Source organism: Neophocaena asiaeorientalis, unplaced genomic scaffold, assembly GCF_003031525.2.
Source record: "Neophocaena asiaeorientalis asiaeorientalis breed wild unplaced genomic scaffold, Neophocaena_asiaeorientalis_V1.1 scaffold111, whole genome shotgun sequence".
NCBI lineage: Eukaryota > Metazoa > Chordata > Mammalia > Artiodactyla > Phocoenidae > Neophocaena > Neophocaena asiaeorientalis.
The window spans coordinates 352,091-374,180 of record NW_020174994.1 but is presented as its reverse complement, the minus strand read 5'-3'; the positions used below and the strand labels follow the sequence as shown (position 1 = coordinate 374,180).

The 22,090-nt window shown below is 36.9% G+C and overlaps 1 protein-coding gene across 2 annotated transcripts in view; it reads right to left on the bottom strand.

Moving 5' to 3' along the window:
* The window catches only part of GABPB1 (GA binding protein transcription factor subunit beta 1), a 65,382-nt gene that overhangs the window by 42,090 nt on the left and 1,202 nt on the right, over positions 1 to 22,090 (bottom strand). The window lies entirely within an intron of this gene.

The window sequence follows — 22,090 nt, the reverse complement described above, 5'->3', positions numbered from 1 at the left end:
TAGGCCAGACGTCCCCACTGAATGCAGGCACTACCAGTGCTACTCCCTGGCCTAAACACTAACCACTATCTCTATCCACCTAATTTTATTTCACATTGAACATAGAGGTAAAACAACAAAACTTGCCACCAAATTATACTCTGATTTGCATTGGTCACCAAACAGTTCATGTTTATGTGTCTTATCTAAATTACAAAAGGCCTGGAGGCTAGGATGGTAGCTAATGTGTCTTTCCACAGGATTCCTTTTCTTTTCCCCTTAAATATTGGCAGTTCCTCAGTGTTTCATTTTTTAGCCCTTTTTTCCTTTCTCTACATTCTCTCCTCTAGCAGATTTTATCTTTCTTAGCCATGGTTACCTGATGACTTCCAACTCTATCTTCAGTCCAAGCCTCTCTCCAGAGCACTAGACCCAAGTATTCACCTGCATAGACACCTCCACCTGTACATCCCAAGGCACTTCAAAATTCAAATTGTCCAAGTACTGGCTTGTTCCCTAGGGTCAGAAACTTTGGAGTTGTTTTTGACTCCGACTCCTTCCACAACCCCCTCAATTCCAAACAATCATCAAGACCTGCCACTTTTACTCCCTAAATCTCAAATACTCTACCTCTTTCCACTGATACATAGTGGGCCTTCAATAAATATTTGTTGACTGGATTTTCTCCTCTGCCACAATCCTTGCCCATGCTTCCAAACTTTCTCTCTTAGAGCACATCTAAGCTAGTGTCTATGCCTCAGTCTTGCCTTCCTCTAATTTATTCTCCACTCTGTTACCAAACTTCTTAATCATTCTTAAAGAGAAATCATGTCCCTCCTCAGTTAACTCAGATAAAGTCAAACTCTTTGCCATGAGATTCAAGGCCTTTCACATTTGGCATCTGCTGCTGTTGCCCCCCACTCACACTGAATTCTATACTCCAGACAATATGTTGCACTAGGCTCTTTTTCTCATCTTTGGGCATCTATACACAACATTCCCTCTGCCAAAAACAGTGTTCTTCTCTCCATACCCACTTTGCCATATTTATTCCTACTTGTTTTTCAGAGTTCAGTTTATCTCCTTGGAGAAGTCTCCTGATGGCCCCCAAATTAACTCAGTTATCTTTCCTGTGTGTTCTTCTAGCATCCTAAATTTATCTCTATCATGGCATTTATCAAACCACATTAAATGTGCCCATTTACTTGGCTACAACTTGTCACTGAGCCTGGGCTATGGTGCCTGGTAAATGCTCAATAAGTATTCTTTCACTGAATAAATAAACAATGTTTGGGCACTGTAGAAACTGCAGAAATACTTGGGATAACTGATAAAGTCACAACATTTGACTTTTTAAATGTAAATTAGGCTGAGAGCTTCACAAATTCTAGAAAACAGCAGAATCAGTAGAATGCTCAATGAATTCCTATCAACCTTGTAACTAAATTCCTCATAACTGAATGAGGCTGGGACTTGCCTGGATATTCTCCTTTTACTGGCAGCAACTCAAATTGACAGATTTGATCCAAAATAATCTGAGGTCAATTCTATGTTTGCTGAGTCAAAGGAGAAAATTGTGAACATAATCAGTAAGTATGGATAATGGCTTCGTCTGGGACCCTCAGAATCACTCTTGGACCTGCCAAGTTAGTAATCTGGACAGCAAGCCAGAACTTATCTAATAACCAGCAACAGGAGAGTGAAGCAAGATCAGCTCAGGGCCACTCTCAATGACAGTGGATCAAATCAGTACCAAACTGAGTTCAAAGGTTTCAACTCAGTATGTTCTAGAACTGAACCGTCCAATACAGCAGCCACTAGCCATATGAGGCTACTGAGCACTGAAATGTGGTTAGTCCAAACGTAAAATATCTCAATAATTTTTATACTGATTACATGTTGAAATATTTTGGATATATGGGGTTAAATAAAATATTTTAAAATTAATCTCACCTGTTTTTATCTTTAAATAAATTTTACTTTATTAAAATTTTATTAAAATTTATTTTAAATAAATTTTTGTGGCTATAAAAAGTTTTAAATTAAACATGTGGCTCACATTATATTTCTATTGGACAGAGCTGTTCTAGAACCACTAGTCAAAAATTCTTACAGGCACCTACCTTAGAATTTGCAAAAAGTTGCAACATTTTAAAGTAAGATATGGGGCAGGGGTATGCTGTGGGGAATGAGAGAAATAAGTAAGGGACATTAAGATGCACAAACTTCTAGCTACAAAATAAGTGAGTTATGGGTAAGAAATAGATAGTGGGGAATATAGTCAATAATAATGTAATATCTTTGTATGGTGATAGATGATAACTTGACTTATTGTAGTGATAATTTTTAATGTATAGAAATATCAAATCATGAGGTTGTGCACCAAGAAACTACCACAGTGTTGCAGGTCAATTATACTTCAAAAACAAAACTCATAGAAAAAGAGATCAGATCTGTGGTTACCAGAGGCAGGGGGTAGGGGGAGGGGGAATTGGATGAAGGCAGTCAGAAGGTACACACTTCCAGTTAAAAGGTAAATAAGTACTAGGGATGTAATGTACAACATGACATTAATGTTGTACAATATTAATGTAACGTACAACACTATATTAACATGGGTTAATATAATTAACACTGCTATATATCAATATAAAAGGTTTTTTTGAATTTTTTAATCTTATTTTATTTTTTCATACAGCAGGTTCTTATTAGTTATCCATTTTATACAGATCAGTGTATACATGTCAATCCCAATCTCCCAATTCATTACACCACCACCACCCACCTCCCTTCTTTCCCCCCTTGGTGTCCATATGTTTGTTCTCTACAACTGTGTCTCTATTTTTGCCCTGCAAACTGGTTCATCTGTACCATTTTTCTAGGTTCCACATATATGCATTAATATACGATATTTGTTTTTCTCTTTCTGACTTACTTCACTCTGTATGACTGACTCTAGGTCCATCCAGGTCTCTACAAATGACCCAATTTCATTCCTTTTTATGGCTGAGTAATATTCCACTGTATATATGTACCACTTCTTCTTTATCCATTCGTCTACCGATGGGCATTTAGGCTGCTTCCATGACCTGGCTATTGTAAATAGTGCTGCAATGAACATTGGGGTGCATGTGTCCTTTTGAATTACAGTTTTCTCTGGGTATATGCCCACTAGTATCTTTGTCATAGACTAGTTGACCATAGATGTATGGGTTTATCTCTGGGCTTTCTATCCTGTTCCATTGATCTATATTTCTGTTTTTGTGCCAGTACCATATTGTCTTGATTACTGTTGCTTTGTAGTATTGTCTGAAGTTGGGGAGCCTGATTCCTCCAGCTCCATTTCTTTCCTCAAGACTGCTTTGGCTATTCGGGGTCTTTTGTGTCTCCATATAAATTTTAAGATTTTTTGTTGTAGTTCTGTAAAAAATGCCATTGGTAATTTGATAGGGACTGCATTGAATCTGTTTTTAAGTTTTTAAAGGAATAAATCCTAAAAGTTCTCATCACAAGATTTTATAACTATATAAGATGATGGATGTTCACTAAATTTACTGTGGTAATCATTTCATGATGTATATAAGTCAAATCATTATGCTGTATACCTTAAATTTCTACAATGCTGTATGCAATTATATCTCAATAAAACCAGAAGAAATATATATATGGCATGCTTTTAGAAAAACTGCATCTGATGAATTTTCCCTGTTATGTTCCTGGATAGACTTTCCCTCTAAAAACTAAAGGAGGATATAGCCTTTGCCCTTGTAAGACTTCACAAACTGATTTGGGGATGAAGGCATCCATAGATTCTACTAAATTCTCTTCATCTTTGCAACCCACTGTCCCTTTACCCCATTCAACTACTAGTGTCTTTTAAATCACATGTATTCACCCAAGGAAGAGACTGAGGCTTGAAAGGATTATGAACAGAGAATGAAGATAAGGCTAGAATTCTATTAGACCTGGACCATTAGATGGTTTTGATTTAATCAGGAAAGCATACCTTACCTGTTTACTATAAAGTGAAACCAACAAACTGATAGATGTTGTAAGTCACAAGAGTGAACCATCAATATCCTGCCCAACGATAAGAATGCATACACTTTGATCTTTTCTCTCCAAGATTTCTCTCATAGTCATCCCTTCCTCTCCACTACCTCTAGTCTTACACACTCACTGCCTCATACTTTAAACAACACAGTAGCCTCTTAGCTGACCTAACTCTAGTTTCTCCATCCTGCTGCCAGGCAATCCCCCTAAAATACAATTTCATTCAATTTAAACATTTCTATATGGGTCTCTACACAGTACCTACCCTCAAAGAATTCACCATCTAGTAGAAAAGACATACGTTTCATGATCCCTTTGTCTAAAATTCTCAACAGTACAATCATTTTGAAGAACAATTCATTGATATCTAGTAAAGTTGAAGAAGCATCTACCCTTTGATCCAGGGATTCCACTGCTAGGAAGCTAGCCTATTTCCTCGTGTACTCTACAATATGCATACAAGGAGAGGAACATGTGTAAGAACGTCTATAGAAACATTATTTGTAATAGAAAAAAAGAAACTACAAGCAACTTAAGTGTCCATCAACAGAAAAACATTTTTAAAGTTTTTATTCTAAAAATTTTCAAATATAGAAAAGTATATGTATATGCATATATGTGTATATATGTGTGTATGTACACAAACACACATACCCATATGCCTATCACCCACATTCTAAATTAAAAGTTGGCCATCTTGCTTCATCCTACTCCTTTCTAAAAAAAGTACTTTACAGCTGACACACACTGCAGTTGGTTGTTACATCTCTAAATTAGTTTTATTCTAGGTAAATTTCCCTTTCCCCCATCTACCCCAATGTTTTTCTCCCCCGTGACATTAAATGACTAGTTCATCTGTATCTCACATTCTGGATTTTTCTAACTGCTTCCTCAAGGTAGTACTTAATTTCTTCATCTTCCATATTTCTTTATAAACTGAAAGTCTTAAAAGTTTGACTAAACTCAGATTTTAAATTTTAGACAAAAATATTTCAGATGATGCTATATACTTGATATTGAATCACATCAGGAAGCATACATTTTTTGGTACATTTTTAGTGATGCTACAATTAATAATTAGCCTGATCTTTCCACTGATCCAAAGTTTTATCGTCTTACTTTGAGACCAACCAGTACTCTGTGGAGTTGCTTTGGTTCCATGTGAATATCCAATTCCCAATGAATCTTTTGCCTAATGGTTTTAGCATCCATTAATGATCCTGGCCCAAGTCAATTATTTCATAACAGCTTGTAATAAATTGTGATTTCTAAATCTATAATTCCTCCTATATTTATTACCTGGCATTCCTCATTAACTGTAATATAGTTTCTACTAAAAGGGCAGTTCGAATGTTTAATTACCAATTTTCAGAGTAAAGAACAGGTATAAAGGCCATTTCCATTTGTTTTGTTTTGTTTTTTGTTTCAATAAATACTCTCCTTATTCTTTTTTGTTTTTTTGTCTGTTTTGCGGGCCTCTCACTGTTGTGGCCTCTCCCGTTGCGGAGCACAGGCTCCAGATGCGCAGGCTCAGCGGCCATGGCTCACGGGACTAGCCGCTCCGCGGCATGTGGGATCTTCCCGGACCGGGGCACGAACCCCTGTCCCCTGCATCGGCAGGCAGACTCTCAACCACTGTGCCACCAGGGAAGCCCTCCTTATTCTTTTTGATATTCAACCTGTCCCAATTTTGACCAACAAGAGCTTCTCTGGGTTGGCTTTTTGTTATCTTTGAAAGCTTTCTTGCTTCTGGCAAAATATGTTCCAGTTTCACTATGTATGCTCCCTGCCCCAGTCCTGGAATCAGTCATTTCTTTGAGGAGTGCTGGATTCTAAGTAGAAGTATTTAAAGACCAAAATTAGAGTGAGAGCAGTACTCATATCTACCAAAGGGACACACTGTTTCTAGATCCTTTCAATGGACAGAGATAAGAAAGAAATATGTATTTGGATAGAATTAAGAAATAAATATTTTAAATCATGAATTCATATTGATATTTATAATTCAAGTTCAACATTGTCAGGTTTCTTGCTTAACTTCTTTGATTGTACACAAGTATCTCTACTGCCTCCTAATATATAAACATAAAAACTTATGGGCTTTATCCTAACAATACATAAAAAATGCTGTCAAAATAAAAATACCAATAATTCCTGAGCATATATCCAGAGAAAACCATAATTTGAAATGACACATACACCCCACTGTTCACTGCAGCACTATTTATAATAGCCAGGACATGGAAGCAACCTAAATGTCCATCAACGGAGTAACGGATAAAGAAGATGTGGTACATATACACAGTGGAATATTATTCAGCCATTAAAAAAGAATGAAATAATGCCATTTGCAGCAACATGGATAGAACTAGAGATTGTCATACTGTGTGAAATAAGTCAGACAGGGAAAGACAAATATCATATGATATCGCTTATATGTGGAATCTAAAAAAAGGGTACAAATGAACTTATTTACAAAACAAAAATAGAGTCACAGATATAGAAAACAAACTTATAGTTACCAGGGGGGGAAGCAGGGGGCAGGGGAAGGATAAACTGGAAGATTGGGACTGACATACAAACTATTATATATAAAATAGACAACTAATAAGGACCTACTGTATAGCACAGGGAACTCTTCTCAAGACTCTGTAATGACCTATATGGGAAAAGAATCTAAAAAAGAGTGGATATATGTATACATATATTGATTCACTTTGCTGTATAGCAGAAACTAACATAACACTGTAAATCAACTATACTCCAATAAAAAAATTTTTTTTTAGGGCTTCCCTGGTGGCGCAGTTGTTGAGAGTCCGCCTGCCAATGCAGGGGACACGGGTTCGTGCCCCGGTCCGGGAAGAGCCATGGCCGCTGAGCCTGCGTGTCCAGAGCCTGTGCTCCGCAGCAGGAGAGGCCACAACAGTGAGAGGCCCGTGTACCGAAAAAAAAAAAAAAAAAAAAAATTTTAAATACCAATATTACAACTAGCAATAAAATGAATGAATAAGATTTCTTTGCAGTTCTTTTTGTCTTTAGCATATATGCCATTTAGTGTTGAGCTCAAAAGTCACTTGAGATACTGTTTTTCTTCATGTATTTAAATAACTATTTTGATATATACATTGGTTCATTTGCTCAAGTTCTCAATTTTAGGAATTGTTTTTCATCTACTTTGACTTAGTGTAATTTTTGAATATGTAAAATATTTTCACATTTCAAAAGTCAAAACTAAATAAAAAGGTAAACCCAGAAATCTCACTTCCATCCCTGTTTCCTTCATGTCATTCCCACCCACCCCACCACAAGGCAACAATTCTATTCTAGTTTGTCTTTTTGGTTTTTCTTTTTGCGACATAAGGAAATTAGTATATATATTCTTATTCCTCCCACACACACACCTCTTAACACCAAAAGAGCATAGTACATACATTGTTCTGCACTTTGCTTTTTTCTACTTAATATATAACCTTGAAAATCTCCTTAGAGATTTTCGTCATTCTGTTTTACAGTAGCATAGTACTCAGCTATGTGAAAATACCAGTTTATTTTTAATTAAAAAAGAAAAAGCCCTAGCAATCGTTTACTCTCCAGCAATCAAGTCAAGACTTCAACTTACAATTCAAGGTCCTATATCAACTGCTTCAACCTCACACATTCACCTCATCCAGTTTTCTCACCTCCCACTTAATAACCCCCAACAGTCATCAGAATCTAAACAGTTTTTCCTCATCCCATACATGCCCACCTTATTCCAGACCCAGTGCCTCCCCTCATGCTATTTTCCAGTTTGGAATGGCTTCATCCCTTTTCTCCAAATCCTAGACTCCAACCAAAACCCATTTCAAAAATTCCTCTTCCCCAATAAGCTTTCCTTAAATGAGCTAATCCTTCCTTTCCATTTTTTCTGAGCAATTTATGCCATAGTTCATGTATTTCCCTTTCATTCATTACACAAATGTCTACTAAGCATACACTATCTGCCAGCAGAAGGGTGAATGACAGACAAATCCCTACCCTCATGGAGCTTGTGGTCTGCAAGGAGAGCCTGGGAATCAACCAATCAATCAGTAAAAATAGTAGTAGTAGTAGTAGTGATAAATGCTATGAATAAAATCTAAGAGAGGGTAAGAAAATATAAGGTAGGGTAAGAAAATGGAGAGTACTGGATTAGGGACAGAGAACTGCTATTTTAGACAAAGTCTAAGGACAGGCCTCTTTGAGGAGGTGACACTTGAGTAGAAACACAAACGAAGGGAAGAAGCAAAGCAAGGAAGGATTCCAGAGAAAAGCATGATGGATATGTCACTCTTTTAGCTGCTCAACATCAGAACACCTTCATATATCTAGGGAATTCTCCTCTTGAGTCTTGAAAGGCAGAAATGTCCACCTATTACTAAAGCTAGATATATACTTTCCCAGCTTTCCATGCAGCTAGGGCACAGTCATATGATCTCCTCTCAAACAGAGAAGTAACTATACTGGAATTTAACTTAGATGATAATGCATAAAAAAAGCAGGAAGTACACAGAATCCATTATGGCAAGAGTGGCAGCAGATTCCAACGACAGTAGTGGTAGCAGTTTCTTCCTCTGATAAATTCCTTTTCTGCGAAATTAACCAGAGGCTGTTTCTGGTGCTTAGAACTAAGAGCTCTGACTGTTCCTGGTGAACCAGGGAAATGCAATAGCAAGTATAAGGGCCCTGAGCTAGCGTGAAGAAGAAGAGCAGGATATGCAATCACAGAGATATGAACGGGCCACTTCACGTAGGGCCTTATAGGCACTACTAAAGCGTCTGGATTTTATTGAGTTTACTAGGAAGCTGTTGGAATATTTTAAACATGTGTTGTGATGTGGTTGATCTAGTTTTTAAAAACTACTCTTGTTATTATGTGGGTAATACATAGAAGGTGGCAAGAATTGAGGCAGTAATACTAGTTAGGAAAATATTTTGGGCTGATGGTGCCTTGTGCTAGGATGATACCTGTGTGATCATTTAGACATTTTACCTTTAAGTACTATCTATCTAGGTTTAAATCTAGCATCTTGTTTTGTGCTTTCCATTGTTCCCTGTTGGGTTTCTTTTCTCTCTTTCTTGCCTTCTTTTGGATTGATTCATTTTTTTTTTAACATTCTATCTATTTCTTCTAGTGATTTGGAAGTTATACCCTCTCTTCTTTCAGTGGTTCCCTAGATATTATACCATGCATTAAAGTCTAAAGTTAATCAAAATCTTTAGTTCCTGCTTCCCCTAAGAACCTATAGAGTTTAGAAAACCCAAGCAACACATCAACCAAATGCCATGTGTGGACTCTGGATTCAATTTGAAGAAACTAAGTGTACATTTTTAAAAGTCATTTTTTTAGGGCAGTGAAAAAATACTTGTATAAGACCATAATGATGTACTTCTCATTATACATTTGTTTAAACCCACAGAATGTACAACACCAAGAATGAATCATAATGTAAACTATGGACTTTGGGTGATCATGATGTGTCAATGTAGGTTCACCAATTGTAACAAATGTACCACTCTGGTAGGGGATACTGACAATGGGGGAGGTTATGCATATATGGGGAAAGATGGTATATGGGAAATCTCTGTACTTTCCCCTCAATTTTGCTGTGAACCTAAAACCGCCCTAAAAAAATAAGTTAAAGAAATCATTTTGGAGATAACTGGGGAAATGTGATCACTGCTTAAATATGTACTGATATTAAGAAATTATGTTGACTGTTTTTCTGGATCTGATAATGATACTGCAGTTTAAGTTTATATCTTTTTAGAGATTAAAAACAATATATTTACAGATTAAATGATGTGATACTTGGAATTTGTTTTAGAATAATTGGGGGATATATCAATATATGAAACCAGATTAGTCATGAGCTGATCACTGTTGAAGCTAGGTAATGAATGTGGGGTTCATTATACTCTTTCCTTTCCTTTTATATATTTAAAGTTTTCCACAGTTTTTTTTTTTTAATTTACCCTCCTGCTAGATAAGGACCCTAAAACCCCACTTATCCCCCTTCTCCTATTGCCTTGTTTTTTAATCCATTAGATATTTTTTACTGTTTTATGCAGTCCATATTCATTTTCATTTTCTAAATATACATCACTTTCTTTACTTTTCAGCCCTTCATACATTTTATTCCCACCATATGAGATTCATTCTGCCTGATGTATATCCTTTAGAACTGCACTAATATGGTGCATGTGACCATTTAAATTTAAATTAATAAAACATTCAGTTCCGGGCTTCCCTGGTGACGCAGTGGTTGAGAGTCCGCCTGCCAATGCAGGGGACACGGGTTCGCGCCCCAGTCTGGGAGGATCCCACATGCCGCAGAGCAGCTGGGCCCGTGGGCCATGGCCGCTGAGCCTGCGCGTCCGGAGCCTGTGCTCCGCAACGGGAGAGGCCACAACAGTGAGAGGCCTGCGTACCGCAAAAAAACAAAACAAAACAAAACAAAAAATTCAGTTCCTCAATCACAATAACCACATTTCAAGTGCTCAATAGTCCTATGTAACTTATAACTACAATATTGAACAGCACAAAGAATATTCCTATCATCACAGAAACTTCTATTGAATGGTGCTGGTTTGAATTATTTATTTATTTATTTTGCAGTAGGCAGGCCTCTCACTGTTGTGGCCTCTCCCTCCCGTTGCGGAGCACAGGCTCCAGACGCACAGCCCCAGTGGCCATGGCTCACGGGCCCAGCCGCTCCGCGGCATGTGGGATCCTCCTGGACCGGGGCACGAACCCGTGTCCCCTGCATCGGCAGGTGGACTCTCAACCACTGCACCACCAGGGAAGCCCTTAAATTATCTTTAATAAATGTTGGTAACAATCTGTTTTAGTTTAAAATATCTTTATTTCACCGTCATTCTTCAATGATATTTTCACTGGGTATAAAATTCTAGGTTGGCAGGGTTTTTTTTCATTTCATATTGCAGACATCATTTCACTATCTTTTGATTTCTTTGTTGTTGAGAAGTCATCTGTTAGCCTAATTCTTGCTACTTTGATGGTTATCTTCTTTTCCTCCAGCTACTTTTAGATTTTTATGGGACTGGTTTTCTGCAATTTCATTATGCTGTGTCTAGGTGTGGAATTATTTCCATCCTAATTAGGATTCATTGGGATTCTTGAATCCTGGTTTGGAATTTTTCATTGTTTCTGGAAAACATCAGCAATCACTTCTTTAAATGTCCTATTTTCTCTCTCCTCTTCTTCTGGAATTCCAATTAAGGCTTTCTTACTCTATCCTCCATATCTCTTACCCTGTCATCTATATTTTCCATCTTTTTGTCTTTAACCTACATCCTGGATAATGCTGTCTGATCTATATTCCAGTTCAGTAATTTTCCTGATGTGTGTAATCTGCTGCAAATTATATCATTAAGTTTTAATTCAGTTACTCTATTTTTTATTTCCAGCAGTTGTATTTGGTTTTTTTTTCAAATCCACAATGCAACCTTTTTTTCCTGTTTCCTGTCTTCAAGTTTGTTATTTATTTCTATAAACACAGTAATCATGGTTGCTTTATCATGTATCTTCTAATTCTAATATATGATGCCTATGACAATCTTTTTCTGCTATTGCTTCCACTGGTTCTTGCCCATGTTTCCTTGTCTCCTTGTATGCTTGGTTATCTTTGACTATGTGCTGGTCATTGTCCTTCAAAAATTAATTGTGGGGAGGCATAAGATGAAGGAGCATTCCTCAAAGGAACATTTGCATTTGCTTCTGCCAGACACCTGAGGGATAATACCAGTCAGGGACCAACCTAAATTAAGTCGTGACTTAAGTTTCCCTTACATAGCTAGGCTGTGATCACGGTTTTGTAGAGAGTTTTGTTTCCTTTCTTTTTTTCTCCTGTTCTGCTCAGTACCAAGACACCCTGCCCTGAAGTCCCTTCATATTTGACTGGGAGGTAGGCAATGAAAGGGGATCAGGAGTTAGTTCTGGTTCATCCTTCCCTCTCAGGTGTAGACATATGGAGTTCAAGCCTAACAAGGAAGGATCTCTTAAAAGACTTTACCTGTCCACATGTGGGTAGGCTCTGAGTCTTGATTTCTGTCCATCTCATCCCACAAGGCTGATAAAGAGAAACCTAAATTTCCTGGTATCAGCAAACATACTCAAGGCAAAAGTGGCTTTAGTTCTCTAGGTATTCTGCTAACCTCTCTTGGTTTAGGCTTTCTTCCAGAATTTGACTTACCAGATTCCACTATCTCCCCAGTTCTTCAAAGCTCTTAAGGTAGTGCTTTATATATCTTATCCAGCCTTTTCAGTTGTTTCCAAAAAGAGAACTGGTTTAAGTAATCTATCCCACCATTACCCAGATTCAAGGTATATTTCAAAGTAGAGTTAACAGGTCTTCCTGATGTATCAGATGTCAATGCACACAAAAAAAAGAGGAGTCAAAGATAATAACTAAGTTTTTAGTCTGAACAACTTGATGAAAAGTGGGATTATTTACTGAAATAAAGATGGCAAAGTGGGACAGGGTGGGTCATGTGTTAAAGAGTTTGGCCATAGACTTGTTAAGTTTGAGATGCTTTAGCTAGGTTTAAGTTCTTATGGGGAGAGACAAAACTTTCTTTTAGTGTCATTTGCACCCATAACTACTTTAGAGCAGTGCTACATACATAGTGGGTATTCAACTAGCAAGGCATTCTCCACATTTAGCAGCATCTCTGGTCTCTACCCTTAGATACCAGTAGCAAACCCCTCCCCATTTTATGACATCAAAAAAATGTTTCTTGATATTGCAAAATCACTCCAACTGAGAACCACTAACTAAATCCTTCTTGAATTAAAGTTAATTTCTATACACTGTGCTATCACCATCCTTTCCATCACCGTCCACTCAACTGGACATATCAAAGATATATAAGATATATATGAGTTGATCCAAGCCAAAACTGTAGCCAAGCCCAATTCAGCGTTTCCCAAAAGCTCCAGAGGACTGCAGTACTGAGAAAAACATAGGGTGAAGGAGTAAGTACAGGTTGGAGGCTACAAAACAGTTTCACCTTCACTCAAATAAGAACATCTCCAGGGACGTTCCTGGCTGTCCAGTGGTTAAGACTCCACACTTCCACTACAGGGGGCATGGGTTCGATCCCTGGTTGGGGAACTGAGATCCCACATGCCACGCAGCACAGCCAAAAAAAAAAATTTTTTTTTAAACAAAAGAACAATACCATCTCCAATTGTTACATGATCCTATGTAACATTATTTGTAATTTTTAAAGCATTTTTAAAAGAAAACTATTGCCAGTTCAACATCTTTTCATCAGATATAAAATGGTTAAAATTTTAAATCTCAAGCAGGAATTACTTAACAGCTCTTTTTTGTTGCTACTCCACACCCAAATCCCTGTTAACATAAACCCAGAAAAGAACTACTAATTCATTTGCAAGTCCTGGCATGTATGTACTTTATCTGTGCTCCCCTTTTATTTTTTTCACTCTAGCCAAATAGAAATCAAAACTCATATGGATAAATTAGGGCCTCTAAAATCAGATTCTGAACTATAACTCATTCAAATAAAGTTTAAACCCAAAATTATACAGCAAGAGCTTCTTTTAGGCAACATCCATGCATTTCATGATTCCTTTCCTTCATTAGGTTAAAACCTCTTTGTCTTACACAGTTACTCCCCAATGTACCATATAAAAAAAATACTTTTATGATCTCCTATAAAGTTCCTTAACTCAGCTTTAATATTGTTTTAAATATTATAATATAATCTCAAATACCTTAAAGATCACTTTGTTATTCAAAAGCCATTTTTATTTCTTTGAATTTCAGGCATCAAAAGATGTAATTAATTTGGACCCATGCTAATAAATTAAGTTCCTACTTCCCATATAAGCTATGTATTTGTCAGACATACATCCTCTATCTACATTCTATCAGTATCTGTGCACACCAATGTCCCTATTTGACTGTAAAATTATGACATCATTACAAAGCTGTTCTCCAAAAAATAAAATATGTCTGTTCTAAGCATAAAAATGTTTATTGATGACTGTTTACTATTCATGTTTAACCTCTAGTACCATATCTAAAGCACATAAATTATACACACACACATACACACAACAGAAAAGGAGTAAGCATTCGTCAATTGGCACGACCAGAACTTCTCATGCACATGTCAAAACCCAGTCTTCCTCTTGTATCCCTGATGACACTACCACCACGTTTACCTCCCAAATTAGAAATCCAGGAGCTATCCTCAACTCCTTCCTCTCCCTCATGTCTCTACATACAGTTGATCAAGTCCTACCCAGGCTACTTCACTTCTCCTTTTCTGTTTTTTCAATAGTTCAAAAATCCAAAACACAGAAATGTATACATTGAAAAGTCTCAATGAAAGTATTTATGCTATTCCCATCTTCCTCCCAGCCACAATTATTCACCTTTACTAGTTTCTTGGGTATCCTTCCAGTATTTCTATAGTTACCAAAAGATTGCATTACTATATACACTGTTCTGCACTTGCTTTTCTTACTTAACACATCCTGAAGATCTTTTCCTATTAGTTCATAGAGAGCTTCCTCACTTTCTGTATAGCTGCTTAGTATGCTATTGTGTGGATATGCCTGTTTATAACAGGTGGACATTATTGCTATTATAAACAACACTGCAATTAATAAGTTTGTAGATGCATCATTTCACTTCATATAACTGTAGGATAAATTCCCTTAAGTAGGGTTGCTGAGACAAAGGTCAGGTCTTAGTAACTATTCAAACAAGCCAAACATGTTCCCAGCTTAGGATCTTGGAGAGGTTGTTTCCTCTGACTAGAAAGCACTTTACTTGGATAACTGCATGATTTACTCCCTCATTTCAGGACACCCAAAGAGAGAAGCTTTCTGACCACCTAAAATAGGAGCCACTTCCCACCATTCTATCCCCTTATCCAGTTTTACTCTTCATTGCACTCATTACCACCTGACATTTGTTTACTGTGCCCTCTCTCCCCCCACCCTGAATGACAGCTTCAAGAAAATAGACTTTGTCTTCTGTGTTGTTCATTACGGTAACACCAGAGATTAGAACAGTGCCTGGCACAGAGCACTGTTAAGCTGAATAGGTTTTGACAAGCAAGGAAAAGGAAAAGAAGAACACATAGAGTTATGCTTAAGCATGGTGTAGTACAGAGAGGAAATACTACCTTGGTAATGTTAAGGAGTAAAGAATAAGGTTGAAGAAGCAGACTGTAATATGAAAAGATCTGAAAGCCAGAAAGTAGAGTTTGGACTTTATCCTGCAGACAATTGGGAGTCGTTCTATGTTTTGAGCAAACGGTGATCCATTCAAACATTTATTCAACACAAGTTCAATTCACTTTGCTTGGCACAATGCAGAGTGCAAAGGTCAACAGTACATGTTCTCTCTTCAGACTGCTTAGGTTTAGCAGCAATGGGTTCAAAAAAATTTTTAGGAAAATTATTCTGGCAGCCATATGAAGGATGGATTGGAGGAAGGTGACTCTAAAGTTAGAAAGGGCAAATAACAGGCAATGCAGAATCCCAAAAACAGAGATCCAGTAAAGAGTAATCTAAAGAATCATGCTGACTGATGGATATACAAAATAAAGGAGAAACATGTATCACAGACAACTTTAAGATTTAAGCATGGGGACTTCCCCGGTGGCGCAGTGGTTAAGAATCCATCTGCCAATGCAGGGGACACGGGTTCGATCCCTGGTCCGGAAAGATCCCACATGTCGCAGAGCAACTAAGGCTGCACATCACAACTACTGAGCCTGCGCTCAGGAGCCCATGCTCCGCAACAAGAGAAGCCACTGCAATGAGAAGCCCGTGCACCGCAACAAAGAGTAGCCCCTGCTTGCTGCAACTAGAGAAAGCCCATGCGCAGCAACGAAGACCCAATGCCGCCAAAAATAAATAAAATAAATTAATTAAGCAAAAAAAAGATTTAAGTATGATGATAAAACAAAGAAAAACAGAGTAGGTGGAAAGTGGGTAATAATAAATCAAAAAGTGAAGGAAATTCCTTGAGCCTCTCAATGGAAGTATTCAGTAAACCACTGGAGATACAAACCTGGAGAGTACACACTGATGAACATATAAACATATAAAACATCCATGGAGAAGAGACAAAGAGAGGTGAGCAGAGGGCTAAGTACTGAGAAGAATAACGACCGTGGTTAAGAGGATCATGAAACAACAACCAAAAATAAATAAATAAACATAGTAGCCAGAAAATCAGGATGCACACTAACATGAAAAGCAAGGAAAGAAAGTTAAGAAGCCTAGGTGGAAGTCAACAGTAACACATATACACTAACTGAATAAAATCAGGATGAAGCCAATACCATTGGAAAAAAGGATGTCCTTTGAAGCAACAGTCTGAGTACGTCACATTCACATGTAATGTCATTACAAAACTGCAGTAAGTTAGGGAAGAAGTAGTAAAAGGGCTGAGGGCAGCAAGAGCTGAGGGCAGAAATTTTAACTAAGATCTTAAAATTTTTGAAATAAAAAAGAGAAATGAGGAAGATATCTAGAAAGAACAGTAGCAATAGTTAATCAAAGTTTATTTTTTTCTCCCAAAATATGGAAGTCTGTATATACTTGAAGGTAAGGAGGAAAAACCCCTGGAGATAACCGTCAAAGTGATCAGAGGAAAAGTTAAGTATAGCAGCAAGATTCCTCTTCCGTTCAGTTTACAAAATAAGGTGAAAGAATAGAGATTTGTCATGGTGAAAACAAAACAAAAAAAATGCAAGCTTGTATTCTATTTTCTTTTTCAATTAAGTAGAAGTCAATGGCACCTTCTGAAAGAGAGGAAGATATATGAGACAAAAGCAAAATATTAGATTAATAAAGTGATTGCTAAGTAGCGAGCGTCCATTGGATCTGTCCAGCATAAATTTATAGTGGCCAAAAATTTTCATAATTACCCACCTTCCTCCACAAATACACTGTGACCTATGAGGAAGAACAGAGGAAATAGATGGGTAGGAAAATTTGACAACAGGAGCCCAGTAAAATATGAAAAAGTGACTGATGCAAGTTCAGGCTACATATAATGCATAAGCTAAGGGAGAGAAATTGAGGGTCCCTATGGAAAAAATAGATAAAGGAACATAGGTGGAGTAATCGCAAAGATCAAAGTTCACAAGAGCCAGTTAGGATGTAAGAAATTTTTTAGATCATTCACTTACACACCATACTGTATGCTATGGTCTGAATACTTGTGTCTCCCCACCCCTCAATTTTATGTTGAACTCCTAATGCCCAAAGTGATGGTATTGGAAGTGAGGGCTTTGGAAGGTGATTAAGTCTTGAGGGCAGATCACGAATGAGATTAATGTTCTCATAAAAAGACCTGGGAGAGGTCCCTTTGCCCCTTCTACCATGTGAGGATACAAGAGAGAAGTCTGCAACCCGGAAGAGGGTCCTCACCAGAGCCCAATGATGCCAGCACCTTGATCTTAGACCTCCTAGACATGCTTTAATATTAAAAATGTTTTAATATTAAAATAAAATAGGACTCAAAATTGAGTAAATTCCACAGGTTCCTTAACTGCAATTCCAAAACCAAAAAACAGCTCTGAAACCCAAAATAATGCATTTGGCAGTGAAACCTTACCGAAACTGACATGAAGCTATTTATAGCCTTTATTTTCCCCATTTAGTGTAAACATTCTTACATTTTGCTGCAGAAATAGTAACTTGTTTTAAGAAGGCTACTGCACTGGACTGTTGAAAGGTTACATAACACTACCTTAGCTATATCTAAAAAATTCTTAATTCCAAAACCTATTAGACCACAGGGTTTTAGTTGACTATGATCCTACAATAATTGCTAACATTTACTGAACTATTAACCATGTGTCAGACACTGTTCTGATCACTTTATATGCAGTAACTCATTTAATCCTTCCAAGCACCATGAGGTAGTTATCATAATTATTCAAATTTTACAAAGGAGGAAAGTGCGGCACAGAGAGATTAAGCAAGTCACAGAGCCAGAGAGTGACTAAGCTGGGATGAATACAACATTTAAAATATTACACTTAAGGTGAAGAAAACATTAACAAAATATAGAACTGATTATAGTAGGGTGGTAGGAGTCAGTGATATTTTTCTCTATTCAATCAACGTATTACTTTTAGAATGGTAAAGATTCAAACACTTCATGTGTTCATTAAATACAGAACACTTCATGCACTTACAAATTCTCATTTATGTGCAATTCCTTAGTCAACTTGCATAAACTGCACAGTATAAAATCCAAACTCCTCAGCTTATGCTAATATTTTTAATTTTTTATTGAAATATAACACCTTAATATCTTTTTAACCACAAGCAATATACAATAATACATATTCATTGTAGAAGTAAGAAAATTTGTATAAGTAAAAAGAAAATAATCACCTATAAATTTACACTCAAAAATAACCACTTAACAGTTTGGCACATTTCCTTCCAGATATCAATGTATGTTATTTAATCAAAATAAAATCATGTTTTTAAATTTACTTTTTTCACTTAACATACACCAAGACATAATTTCATGTTTTTATTCTTCTAACCATCATTTTAATGGCTAGGCAGTACCCCACTGTAGGGATGTATGCTAACAATCACTGTGAAATAATTTAAGTTGTTTATAATTCCACAGCATTGAGTCACCGGCTCTGGGAGTCAAACTGTGTGGAATCAAGTCCATGCTCTATATTACTAACTCTGCTACCTTGGGCAAGCTACCTAATTTCTCTATGCCTCAGTTTTCTCTTCTGAAAAATGGGGGATAATATAACCTACTACATTATTAATATGGGGAGGAGGGTCAAATGTGTCAATATACAGCTTTTATTATCAACAATGCTGCAATTGGTATGTAAACAGCTACCAATTTATTGGCATATCTTTACTACCCCAAAATAAATTCATTTAAATAGGAATTTCCACATCAGAAGGTATGCCTATTTTTCAGGCTTTGAATCTGCCAAATCACAGCTGGGTTTAAAACCTTCATCAAATAGCTCTCTCACTTAATACTCATTTCTCTTTATCCAAGAAAATAAAAACTATGATCCAGTTAAGCTAACCAGCTTGTTTCAATTACCTTTTGCTCTTCCACTTTTGTACCTGCAAACCTAGACGGATTTCATAAAATCTCAGTTTGTAGGGAACTTAACGAAACCTGGCCCAAATCCTCATTCAGCACATCATTTCCTCTACCCTTGAATCCCTAACTTTAACACTGTCAGTGGGAGGGGACAGCCTGCCACCCAAAACAACACATTATATTTTTACTGTTTTGAGGAAATTTTTCTTGGAAGAATGCTGAAATCTGCCTCCTTCTAACTTCTACCCCTTGATCCTACTTCTTTCTTGTCAAATCAAACCTGATTTTTCTGTGTGACAGACCTCCAAATATTTAAATACTATCATTTCTTAGATGAGCTCCTTTTTTTTGGGCCAAACATCACAGTTTTTCAACTTTTTCTCCTTTCCATTTCCCCCATGATCAGAATTCTCTGGCTATGTTCTATAGTTCTGTGGTTTTTAAACCTGATTGTCTGTCACCTAAGGAATGTGAGAAAAACAGAGTGGCCCAGTTCCTCTTACTTAAGCTTGGGCCTCCATGGTTTTTTTTAATTAGCTCTCCAGGTGATTCTGATACAAAGTTTGAGAACTGATTGATGCAAGGTCCCACTTACAATATGATATATGCTACCTGAAAATCTGACATAATACCCCAGGTATAACACAACTAGTAAAAAGTAAAGTGGGGCTAACACCTTGCTCTTTCTATATGCTGTTCTACCAACTTCAAAATGACATTTACTTTAAAAAAAATTATGTGTTGATTCTTATTAAATGTACAGTTAAAATGATCAAGTCTTTTCCACACTCTCTATTTGTGCATTAGCATCTTGGGCCCTAACTGCCAACCTTTATAATCATTCCCATTAGAAGGTAAGAGAACTCGGGCTAAGAGTTTTAGATTTCTATTTCTAGAAATCTAGATCAATGGCCCTGCATGTGGATTTACCTTCAGTGGAGAAATCACTTCATGCTTAAGCCTCTACACTTACATTATGGACATACTCAGCCCAAATAAAAGTGCACTAGCCCACCAACGACTGAAATGACAGTTGACTGCACCAAAGCATCTCCTCTGTGCAGAGCACCGTTGTCAACATTATGAGGTAACACATAGGCACTAATACTAATAAATTGACCTTCTAGAGAGCATGATGGAACAAACATCTTCAGAAAAAGTATAATACTAATTATCGTTGTCCTAAGGTAGACACGTTAGTGCTGTAGAAACATATGATTACTAGTTGGAAAGCTCTGGAACCAAAGAAATGAGTCATTAGAAAACTGAGTTGCCCTGAACACTAAGGTTTTGTTTCAGTTTTTTAGCAATTGCAGAGAAGAGATGGAGCCCATCCACACTCAAGCTACTTGCAAAAGGGCACTGCACCCTCAAAATTAATTCATGAGTCAAAATTTCTTGCAATGACTTCTGAATCCCTAAACGACTTGTTTGCTTTACTTGTTACTATTCCTAACTTGAGGTACTCAAGGGCCAAAAAAAAAAGTCCATTCTATCGACAATGAGGCCCATTACAAATATATCTTAGAGTTGAGGGTAGGGGGGACAAACCAAGATCCAATCTATTTATTTTCATTTGAATAGCAAACATCAAAAATATACCTGGCATTTTCTAACAATTACATGAAGAATGACCAGATGCTTCCTGTTGATGGAACAGAACTACAGACTGACAGAATCAGACTAAAGTTCACAGAACAACTAGAAGTGAATTTAGCTTCATTTCAAAACCATTAAACCAAAGTAAGTATGGCCTTAAATTTTCACACAACTACAATATAATTGCCCCCCAACCTAGAAAACCCAGATTGATTCAAAGAGATAGACAATTCGAACTCTAAGTTACAGACAGTTAACTCTAAGTTTGTATACACACTACAATACAAAAGCACTGTTTCACCAAAGGTTTCACTGCAGGATTCCTTTTAAATCTGGCACTCCTATATTGCTTTGAAAGTGTCCTATCTTCAAAAATTACATTTACATACAAGTTTTCACAAGCAAATCTAACACGGAATTCATGGTTTGTGTACATCATTAAAAATAAGTTGTGGAATTAAAAATTAAGTTTAATCACTTAAAATTTTTTCAAATGTTCTAAATCTCAAACTGAAAAAAAGTTGGAGTCCAAGAAAAAAGCACAGGAATCAACCTTCTCATCCATATTTTTTAAGTGTGTCTTGTATAATAACATCCTGATTTGACTTGTGAGAAGATAGAAACGACACATTTTTTAGTTTTTTAAAAAAGGCATGAGCATACAGTGTTTTCCAGTGGTTACATGGTGTGACACCACATCAGACTGAATGCAGAAGTAGGTTTAAGAATCTAGCTATCTTCTGTTAAACCTGATATTAAAGACTTGCAGAAATGCAAAACAATGTCACTCTTGCCTAAAAGGTCACTGATGTGAACATGCAATGGATTTTTCTTTTGTTATTTTTGGAAAAATAGATACTTCAAAAGAGAGAAAAGAAAAAAGATAAAGCCGTCTTTAGTTTCCTTAAATTCAAAATCTGAGCCTGAAAGTGGAAGTGTCAAGGTCGATGGTTACAAGTCAACGAGAAGAAATTTAAAGTAAGCTGGCTGGGTCTATGTGTGAGATAAATATCTGCAAAAAGAACTTCTGACCACGAACTTCTGCATAATAAACTATGGTGCTTCTTTAATTCTGGGATGGCAAACTACTGTACAAGGATCATTTACTCACTACATCAAAACATTTTCCAAATAAAAACTACTTCAGAAAGTAACTTGCCTGAATTGAGACAGCAAATCACTGTCCAGAGACAGCACTTAAAATATTTCCATATTACCAAGCCCCCTTCAGAAGTACTGTGGTCTCTGCCCCTCCTTTGAACAGATGTCTGTTCGCCACAGTCCAATCAGCTTTAAAGCAACAGTCTGTGTACTGAAAACAG